The sequence below is a fragment of the Mus pahari genome, chromosome 4, assembly GCF_900095145.1.
Source record: "Mus pahari chromosome 4, PAHARI_EIJ_v1.1, whole genome shotgun sequence".
NCBI classification, from domain to species: Eukaryota; Metazoa; Chordata; class Mammalia; order Rodentia; family Muridae; genus Mus; species Mus pahari.
Window position 1 is genome coordinate 94,223,575 of NC_034593.1, and position 9,528 is coordinate 94,233,102.

The window sequence follows — 9,528 nt, forward strand, 5'->3', positions numbered from 1 at the left end:
CATCACCATCATCGGCACCCCACCCAGTCACTGTGGGACCAGGCACATCCTCTCCCACTGAGGCCAGAGTTTACCCAGGTGTTGTGGTACATGCCTTTAATCCCAGTACTTAGAAAGCAGAGGCACAAGTTTCAGGCCAGCCTGGTCTACAGATCAAGCTCTAGACCAGCCAGAGCTACACAGTAAAATTCAGTCTCAAAAATAAATATCCAACCAAACAAACAAAAGATTTCTTTTTATTTTCAATTATGTTCACATGTGGGTATGTGCCTGGGAGTACAGGTGCCTATGGAGGCCAAAGGCATCAGATTCCCCTGAGGTAGGATTCCAGGCATTCAATGGTGTCCTCTGCAAGTGCCCTCTCTTCAAGAGTGGTATGTGCTCTTTACCTCTGAGCAATCTCCCCAGCCCTCCAAGTGAATTTTGAGTCAGGCATGGTGCGAATTGTCTGCAATTTCAGCACTAAGAAAACAAAGGCAGGAGGATCAATTTGAGCTTTGCCAATAAACTCTAGGGGAGCCAGGGTTACATATCAAGACCATGTCTCAAAAAAAGTGCAACTGAATTTCACTATTACCAAAAGTAATGCTTATGAGTAAATCTGTCCAAATTTCAACAGATCTAATACTTTTTTATTTTAATGGGGTTTTTTTTTTTGTAATTTAGGATAAAATAGTATGGTTCAATAATAAAAATCCATAAGCCATATAGGCATGGAAGTCCATGCCTAAAATCCCAGCACTTGGAAGGCTGAGGTGGGGGGTGGGAGGGCATAAACATAGTCTAACCTATACTGCATAGCAAAGTCTTTTCTCAAAAACAAACAAGCTGGGTGTGGTGGTGCACTTGGAAGGCAGAATTAGGCAGACCTCTGTGAGTTCCAGGCCAGCTAAGGCTACACAGTGAGACACTGAGACCCTGTCTCAAAAATAAAAATTAAAAAGGTAAAAGGATATAAAGTCTTCTATCCTGTCACTAGCTTCCTCACCGTTTATCTTTTTCCAACAGCAACAAACGAAACTACTTTGTATATTGCAGCCCTCTAAATGTTTTATACATACACCAACAAATTTTTACACAAATTATAATGCATATTTTGTCCCCTGCTTTCTTAACAATGGGTTTTTTCATCTCCTGTAGTGATTATATTATAATAGATCAGCTACAAACAATTTTTTTTGAGGCCGGATTTCTTTATGGAGCCTTGGGTGTTCTGAAACTAGCTCTGTAGACTAGACTGATCTTGAAAATACAGAGAGCCACCTGCCTTTTAAAGGCATGTGCCACCAACACCAGCCAGCTGTAAACAAATGTGAAAGCAGATTTCACAAGTCAAAATGAGAGTTTCTGTATCTTGAACTGAGCTGGGTAGGCAGAGGTAATACATAAACGCTAACACTGAGGATAGTGCAAGGCTAACCTGTGCTCATAGCAAGACCCAGTCAAGGAATCTGGTCTTCCTAAAAAGAGCTATCTAGCTTCTGGGGAAGGTAATAAATCTTCACATTATGTTGATGATTGTGACAGTTCTGGTTTAATATTTATTAAGTTGAAGTCTTCTATGTACTACCAGATGAATGAGCACATAACTGCAAGGCAAATATTCCTCACTGTGCTTATACATAAAACAAGCAAAAAGCTAATAACTTGCTAATCCAAAGTCACACAAAACTAAAAGTTTATTTAAAATTTCATCCCATTTCTAGCAAGCAGTTTATTAGAATAGAACTTTCACTAAAGCTCATCATGAGTTTAAATTTTTAAACAACCTTTTTAAAAAATCACCTGGATGATTCCTGGCATCTTTACAATGCTCAAGTAGAACCTTGCCCACCTAAGCTGTCTGCCCAAGAGACCTACTGCATGTTACAAGATGGCTAGCACTAGGGGTACACTGGAAAAACACTACAGATCAACCTATCTCCCTGTGCTGCCACAGGCAGTTGGCAAGTGCACGAAGATTTGGATGAACCAGCTGAACAATTTGCTCTCAGCGAGATTCATGCCTGCCCATCAGTATCTTAGCCACTTTCATTTAAGAGCTTAATTTACATGGGGACAAAACTAAGCACTGTTACTGTTTTTTTTTTTTCTTTAAGTGATAGTACTGATATAAAACTATCTTTTAAAGTATCTTATTTAAAAGAAATTGTTTGGGCAGGGCAATGGAGGTGCATGCCAGAGGTAGAGGCAGGCAGATCTCTTGAGTTCAAGGCAAGTTCCAGGACAGACAGTGGTACACAGAGAAAACACATCTAGAAAAAGCAGAGAAAAAAAGAAAAGAAATTAATTGGTTAAGGACTCTCTATATTAACACTAAGGGGTACCCGCAGGAGAACTCTTGGGAAGGAGTGCAATCAAGAGTTAACTACCAACAACCCGAGGAGATAAAAGATGCTTGTCATGCAATCATAAAGACCAGAGTTTGGATCCCTTATACCCACATAAATGCCACATGGTCCCGAAAGCCCACTTGTAATTCAGCGACAAGATCCCAAGAACAACCTGGAAAGGTAGACTAACAAATTCAGCGAGCTCTGGGTTCAACTAAGGAACCCCTACTCAAAGGAATACTCCCAACACCAACCTTGAACCTCCTCCACCCATGTGCACACATGTGCACCCACATCTGCGCAGACATATATGCAACACATATGCAAAATAGATATGCATACATATACATATTCCTCATCATCATCATCTACCAAGAAGACTTAGGGTTTAGTAAGGCATCACAGGCACTACTATTATTAGAATGAAAGCCCCAACTATTCCTTTCAATTATCCTCAAAATGTATTTAGCAATCAATAGCCTTTCCTGCATTTTCTAACACTACAAATATGAGTAATAATATATGACTGATATGTAAAGGTCCTCCCCTCCCACTCATGCTACAGGGAAGCAGCTGCAATAAGCAATGAATTATTAAAGTGCTTATATCATCTGGAGCCAGAGGTGCCATTACTGTGGTTGTGCAGTGCCATCAGGGTGTAAATTATTTACAGAATGTTCAGAGAAGTCACAAGTTCTGCAAGCCAACTACAAAGGATTCCTGCAGTCACAGAGTACAGTTTCTTCTGCCCAGTCAGGTCTGTCCACTTCTGTGTCAATAATCTTTTCTTGTTTTCAAGAATCAACGATAACAAAGCCCCCCAATAAGGGAGTCTTTTACAAAGGGTATTAAACACACACACACACACACACACACACACACACACACACACACACACCCCTAGCCAAGCAATGTGGCTCAGAACTGTAAATCTGGAAGGCTGAGGTAGGAAGACTATAAGTTGGAGGACAACCTAGACAACCTAGTGAGAACTTGTGTTTTTTGTTTTTTTGTTTTTTTGAAAAGGGTAAGGAATATAGTCTACTGGTACAGTGCTTGCCCAGCATACACCAAACTATTAGGTCTGCCTGATCTGCACAGTGAGCTCCAGGACAGCTAGGGTTACACAGAGAGATGCAATCTCAAAACAAAAACAAAAAACCACAGTCTAGAGAGATGTTTCAGCAGTTAAGAGAACTTGATGGTCTCACGGAGGACCCAGGTTTAGTGCCACATAAGTACAATTTGAGGGTATACCATGCATAATGCTACTCTCCAGCTAAAACTCTCTAGTCTCCTTTGTTCTATTTCTAACACAGTGTTGCTGTATGCAAATGTAATGTCCACCTCAGGCTCATGTGGCTGAACACATTTCCCAGCCAGCGAAACTGTTTGGGGAAGCTGTGCGTTAGCAGAAGTAAATGAGACCTGGAGGGCAGGAATGATAATGGGTCAGCTCTGCTTCCCACCTGGGCTCTCTGCTTCCGGAGTATCAATGCCACATAACCAACCACCTCACATTTCCACTGCCACAGTCCAAACTGCTCCTGACACCACACATTCCCTTCCATGACAGACTATATCTCTCAAACCCATGAGCCAAGTCAGGTGATGCACACCTTTGATCCCAGCACTCGGGTGGCAGCGGCAGGTGGAGCTCTGTGAATTTGAGGCCAGGCTAGTCTACAAAGTGAGTCCTAGGACAGCCAGGGCTACACAGTGAAACCCTGTCCAAAAAAAAAAAGAAAAAGAGAAAGAAAAAAGAAAAAGAAAAAGAAGAGCCAAAATAATGCTTTCATAGCCCTTTTCCCACTTAAGTTACTTCTGTAAGGTTATTATTTTGCCACCACCACCACAAAAACAAAAAAATAAAAATAAAATAAAATAAAAAACCTCATATTGCTATAAGTGGTTCTAAACCTGTCAGAAAACACAGATATTTATATTACGATTCATAACAGTAGAAAAATTACAATTATGAAGNAGCAATGAAAATAACTTTATAGTTGGAGGTCACCACAACATGAGGAACTATATTAAAGGGTCACACACTAGGAAGATTGAGAACCACTGCTTTCTAAGACTATCCAAACAGTAGAATGATAGGGACACTCATTTCAAACATAAGGGGCACATTTTTGGCTACTACTGGGTATTGATACTGAGATTCTGTGGTCCTGGGAAGTAAAAACTGCTCCACTGAGCTACACCTCCAGTTCTCTCTCTCTCATTTTCATCTGAAGAAGTGCCTCACTCTACTGCCAGGCAGCTCTTGCAATCTTGCTTCCTCAGCCTCCTGAGTAGCTAGCTGGATTATAAGCCTGCATGCCTATACTGCTTTCCTTAGGTTCTTAACCACTTAAAAGTACTGCTTCAAACAAGAACCTAGTCTTTGCATAGTCAGGTCAGAAAGCGCAGACAAATCACATACACAAATCTATACATCACTTGAATCACTTCTAATATAAATTGTGAATACCAGCACCAACTTTATAGGACTACTTTAAGTATATAAATAAAATGACTTAACACAGAGGTTTATGTATAAAGGTATCTGAAAAAACAATGGTCTAGCACCATCTCTTTTAAGCATTTATCTACTGAACATGCAGGTATAATCCATTTCCCAAGGCAAAACTTTAGCTGGAACTACTCCTCTACCTTAGTGTGATGGATATTCATGGTTGTCAACTTGATTACATTTGGAATTAGCCAAAATCCAAATACCTATGAGGCATTTTTCTTCATTGGAACATTCGAGGAGAAGAAGCACTTAAATCTGGGCCACCCCTTTTAGCGGCAGCCTATAAAGGACATGAAAAAAGGAAGCTCTTGCTTTTTTACCATTGTCCTCACTCTTGGGGCAAGTCCATTCCTTCAGTGGTAGTATGAGAGCTTACTTCTTTGGAATTCTGGTGTATACTGAAAACATGTTCAGCCTCATGGGCTGAACAACTATTGGATTACTGAACTTTTAGTCAGGAAACAACCCCTTGTTGGACTAGCCAGACCATAGCCTGAAAGCCATTATTATCTAATAAATGATGTGTGTGTGTGTGTGTGTGTGTGTGTGTGTGTGTGTGTGTGTGTGTGTGTGTAGCTAATACGGCTATTCCCCCACCTACCTGCAATACTGGGACTGAACCTCAGGCCTTACACCTGTTAAGTAAGCATTTTTACCACTCAGTTGTATAACTGCCTAGCCCTCTCCTTACTTTACTTACTTACTTACTTATTTATTGTAGTTTACTTTTTAGCTAATCAGTTGGTTCTGGGATTATAAATACATACTACTCTTGCAGAGGACCTGAGTTCAGTTCCCAGAACTCACATTTTACAGCTCACAATTGCCTGTAACTCTAACTTCAGGGAATCCAAATGGCCTTTTCTGGACCCCAAAGGCACCTGTACTCACATACATATACCCCACATATACACACATAATTAAAACAAATTCATAAATAAATCTTCGGTGTTGAATCTCCTGGAACTGGAGTTACAGACTGTTATAAGCTGCTGTGTAGGTGCTAAGAACTAGACCCATCTCTTCTATAAGAACAGCAAGTGCTCTTAACCTCTGAGCCATCTCTCCAGCCCTCTCTTTTCACTTTTAAGACAGAATCTCACTAAATTGATCAGATTGGCCTTGAACTTGCAATTCTCCTCGATCAGCATCTGGAATAGCTGGGACTTATCATGCACTACCACTTATCAAGCTCCCTACATTAAAATTTCAAAACTACAATCTTAACTATTGATTCTGAATTCTGACTCCATGAGAAAGATAGCGATAAGATGGATAGACTACCAAAAACCTGGTCAACGTGTTGGGTGGAGTACACACTAATATCATGCTACTTGATATTCCAGAATCATACATTATCACAACTTCTAAGAATCTATTCTACATATGTAGTCATATAATTTTGGAAAACTACTTACCAAGGAATTATTGTACAAAAAAAAATCTTAAAACCTACATGCTGAGCCGGGCATGGTGGCGCACGCCTTTAATCCCAGCACTCAGGAGGCAGAGGCAGGCAGATTTCTGAGTTGGAGGCCAGCCTGGTCTACAGAGTGAGTTCCAGGACAGCCAAGGATACACAGAGAAACCCTGTCTCAAAAACCAAAAAAAAAACAAAAAACAAAAAAACAAAAAACCTACATGCTATCAAGATAAATTAAATAACTTAAAGTTCCATCCTACAGAGTTTTCTGCCACCAGTTAAAACATACATACATGTATTTATACAAACTATACAGTGGCTTCATTTGTGTTTTCAAAAGAAAGGAAAAAATACATATATGTATAAGACGCCTATGTAGCAAACAACAGTGACTTTTCGTAAGTGTGACAAAAGAATTTTTACTTTTCCATCTTAAATGTCTCCATTCTATTTTAATAGCTGATCATGTGGGGGGGGGCACTGTTTAAAAACTCATCAGACCTGGTCAAAGAGGGAAGCCTAAGTAACTGTGAGTGCTGAGCTGTGGCTGAGTCATCTGTCAGCCTCCCCACTCACACATGGCCATCCACTCTAGGCTCAGAGAATAACCCCAAGGAGGAGGCAGAGAGAATGTACAAGCTGGTGGGCAGGGAGGAGAACTGTGAAATGCTGACTTCCAGAGATGATATGGCTATTACACTCATGAACTTGCACCTGCCAGTTCAAGACTGAGCCAGTCAAAATCCCAGTATATATGGGGAGGAGCACCCATGCCCCACGCTTGGCAGAAGAGCTATTAATAACCTATGACTGAAGGTGGGAGGGTCATACACATAATTTAAAATAATAAAATAAATCTTTAAAAATAAAATAACAGGCTAGGTGTAGTAATATAATCCCGGCACTCAGAGATCAAGGCAGGAAGACAGTAAAATAAACTTAGACAATACAAAGCAAGACTCTGTCTCTAAATAAATAAATAAGCAAATAAATAAAAGGAGAAAATCTGGAAATGATGTTGATTATATCCAATACTATAAAGAAAGCTAGGGCATTTTCCATTATTTATGAGCATTTCTAAGAATCAACTGAATTCATGTCTTTTTATCAGACTATTTATAATTACTAAGTTAAGAGTCTAAAATGTGAAATGGACATTAAAAACAATCTATCTTAGCTGGGGGTGGGAGATGGATGTAAGTGGGATCTCTGTGAGTTCCAGGCCAACCAGACTGCCATAGGGAGACCTTATCTGAAAACAAACAAGCAACACCAAAAAACCTATCTTACCATTCAAAACACTGGCTTAAAGGCTGGTGAGAAGGCTAGGTGGGTAAAGGCACTTGATGTACAACCTAAGTTTGACCCCTGGAACCCAAAGTAGAAGAGAACAGACTCTACAAAGTTGTTCTCTGACCTCCAGACTCACATGCCACACAGAACACATCACGTCTATGCACACACCCACACCAAAACTGTTTTAATTTAAATAAATAACATGCAGCAGTGAAGACCTAATTATAAAGCATATCAATTGGCTTTCTCATCACTAAAATAACAACACATCATTCCTCTATAACAAACATAGGTTTTGAGCTGGAGAGATAACTCAGAGGTTAAGAGCACTGACTGTTCTTCTAAAGGTCCTAAGTTCAATTCCCAGCAACTACATGGTGGCTCACAACCATCTGTAATGGAATCTGATGGCCTCTTCCAGTATGTCTGAAGACAGCTACAGTGTACTCACATACATAAAATAAAGAAAATATATTTAAAAAACAAACAAACATAGGTTTTGTTTGGTTTTTTATTTTGTAGGAAGAATTTAAATTAGCTCTTTTCTTTCTTTTTTATTTTTTAAAGATTTATTTATTTATTATATGTAAGTACACTGTAGCTGTCTTCAGACACTCCAGAAGAGGGAGTCAGAACTTGTTAAGGATGGTTGTGAGTCACCATGTGGTTGCTGGGATTTGAACTCTGCACCTTTGGAAGAGCAGTTGGGTGCTCTTACCCACTGAGCCATCTCACCAGCCCCCTTAAATTAGCTCTTAACTACTAAATCCATCTCTCCACATCTCTCCATCTTAATTCTTAAGACAGGGTCTCTAAATGAACCTGAAGCTCGCCGTTTCCCCTAGACTGGCTGGCTAGCATGCTCCTGGGATCCACTTGTCTCCCCCCAATACACTGGTTACAGGCATGCACAGCCATGACCACCTGCCACACACTGCTAGGGACTTGATTTTAACCCACCTTGCCTTCTCAGCAAGCACTCCCGCCCCCCACCTCTTGGATATTTTCTTTATTTACATTTCAAATGTTTTCCCCTTTCCAGATCTCCCCTTCAGAAACCCCCATCCCATCTCCCCTCCCCTGCCTCTATGACGGCCCTTCCCCACCCACCTACTCCTATCCTCCCACTCTGGTATTCCCCTATACTGGGGCACTGAACACCCTCAGGCCCAAGGACCTCTTCTACCACTGATGTCCAACAAGGCCATCTTCTGCCACATATGTGGCCTGTGCCATGGGTCACTCCATGTGTATTCTTTGGTTGGTAGGCCAGTCCCTGGGAGCTCCTGGGAGTCTGGCCTGTTGACACTGTTGCTCCCTCCATGGAGCTGCAAACCCCCTCAGGTCCTTCAGTCCCTTCTCCAACTCCTACCACTAAGCCCACCTTCCTAGCCTTTCAGCAGTTAACCCAGCACCAGATTTAACAACTTTCCAAAGAGAGACTTTTTTAAAATTTTGATTTATTTTGTTTTGGTTTTTCAAAACAGGGTCTCTCTGTGTAGCCTTGGCCTTCCTAGAACTCCCTCTGTACAGGCTGGCCTTGAACTCACACAGACCCACCTACCTCTGCCTCCCAAGCGCTAGGATTAAAGGTATGCACCACATCATTCACTTCCAAAGAAGACTCTTAGGCTCTGGATTATCTATACTTTTACCAATGAAACTTGTCAAGATCTAAATTATGACTAAGCTGTAATAGTATTTTGAAACAAATATTAAAAACAAGAGAAACCTGAAAGAAATAGCATTTAGTTTCCAATTATTATGGTGCAGTTTCTGATGTTGAACTGTTTATTGCTTAATTTTAAAACTGTTCATCAGTACTAGCTAGGCAGCAGTAGCACACACCTTTAAACCCAGCACTTGGGAGGCAGAGGCAGGCAGATTTCTGAGTTTGAGGCCAGCCTGGTCTACAGAGTGAGTTCCAGGACAGCCAGGGCTACACAGAGAAA

The 9,528-nt window shown here is 40.8% G+C and overlaps 1 protein-coding gene across 2 annotated transcripts in view; it reads right to left on the minus strand.

The window, feature by feature from the left end:
• Lrig2 (leucine rich repeats and immunoglobulin like domains 2) overlaps positions 1 to 9,528 on the minus strand; it is a 57,974-nt gene that overhangs the window by 43,851 nt on the left and 4,595 nt on the right. The gene's annotated exons all lie outside the window — the stretch shown is intronic.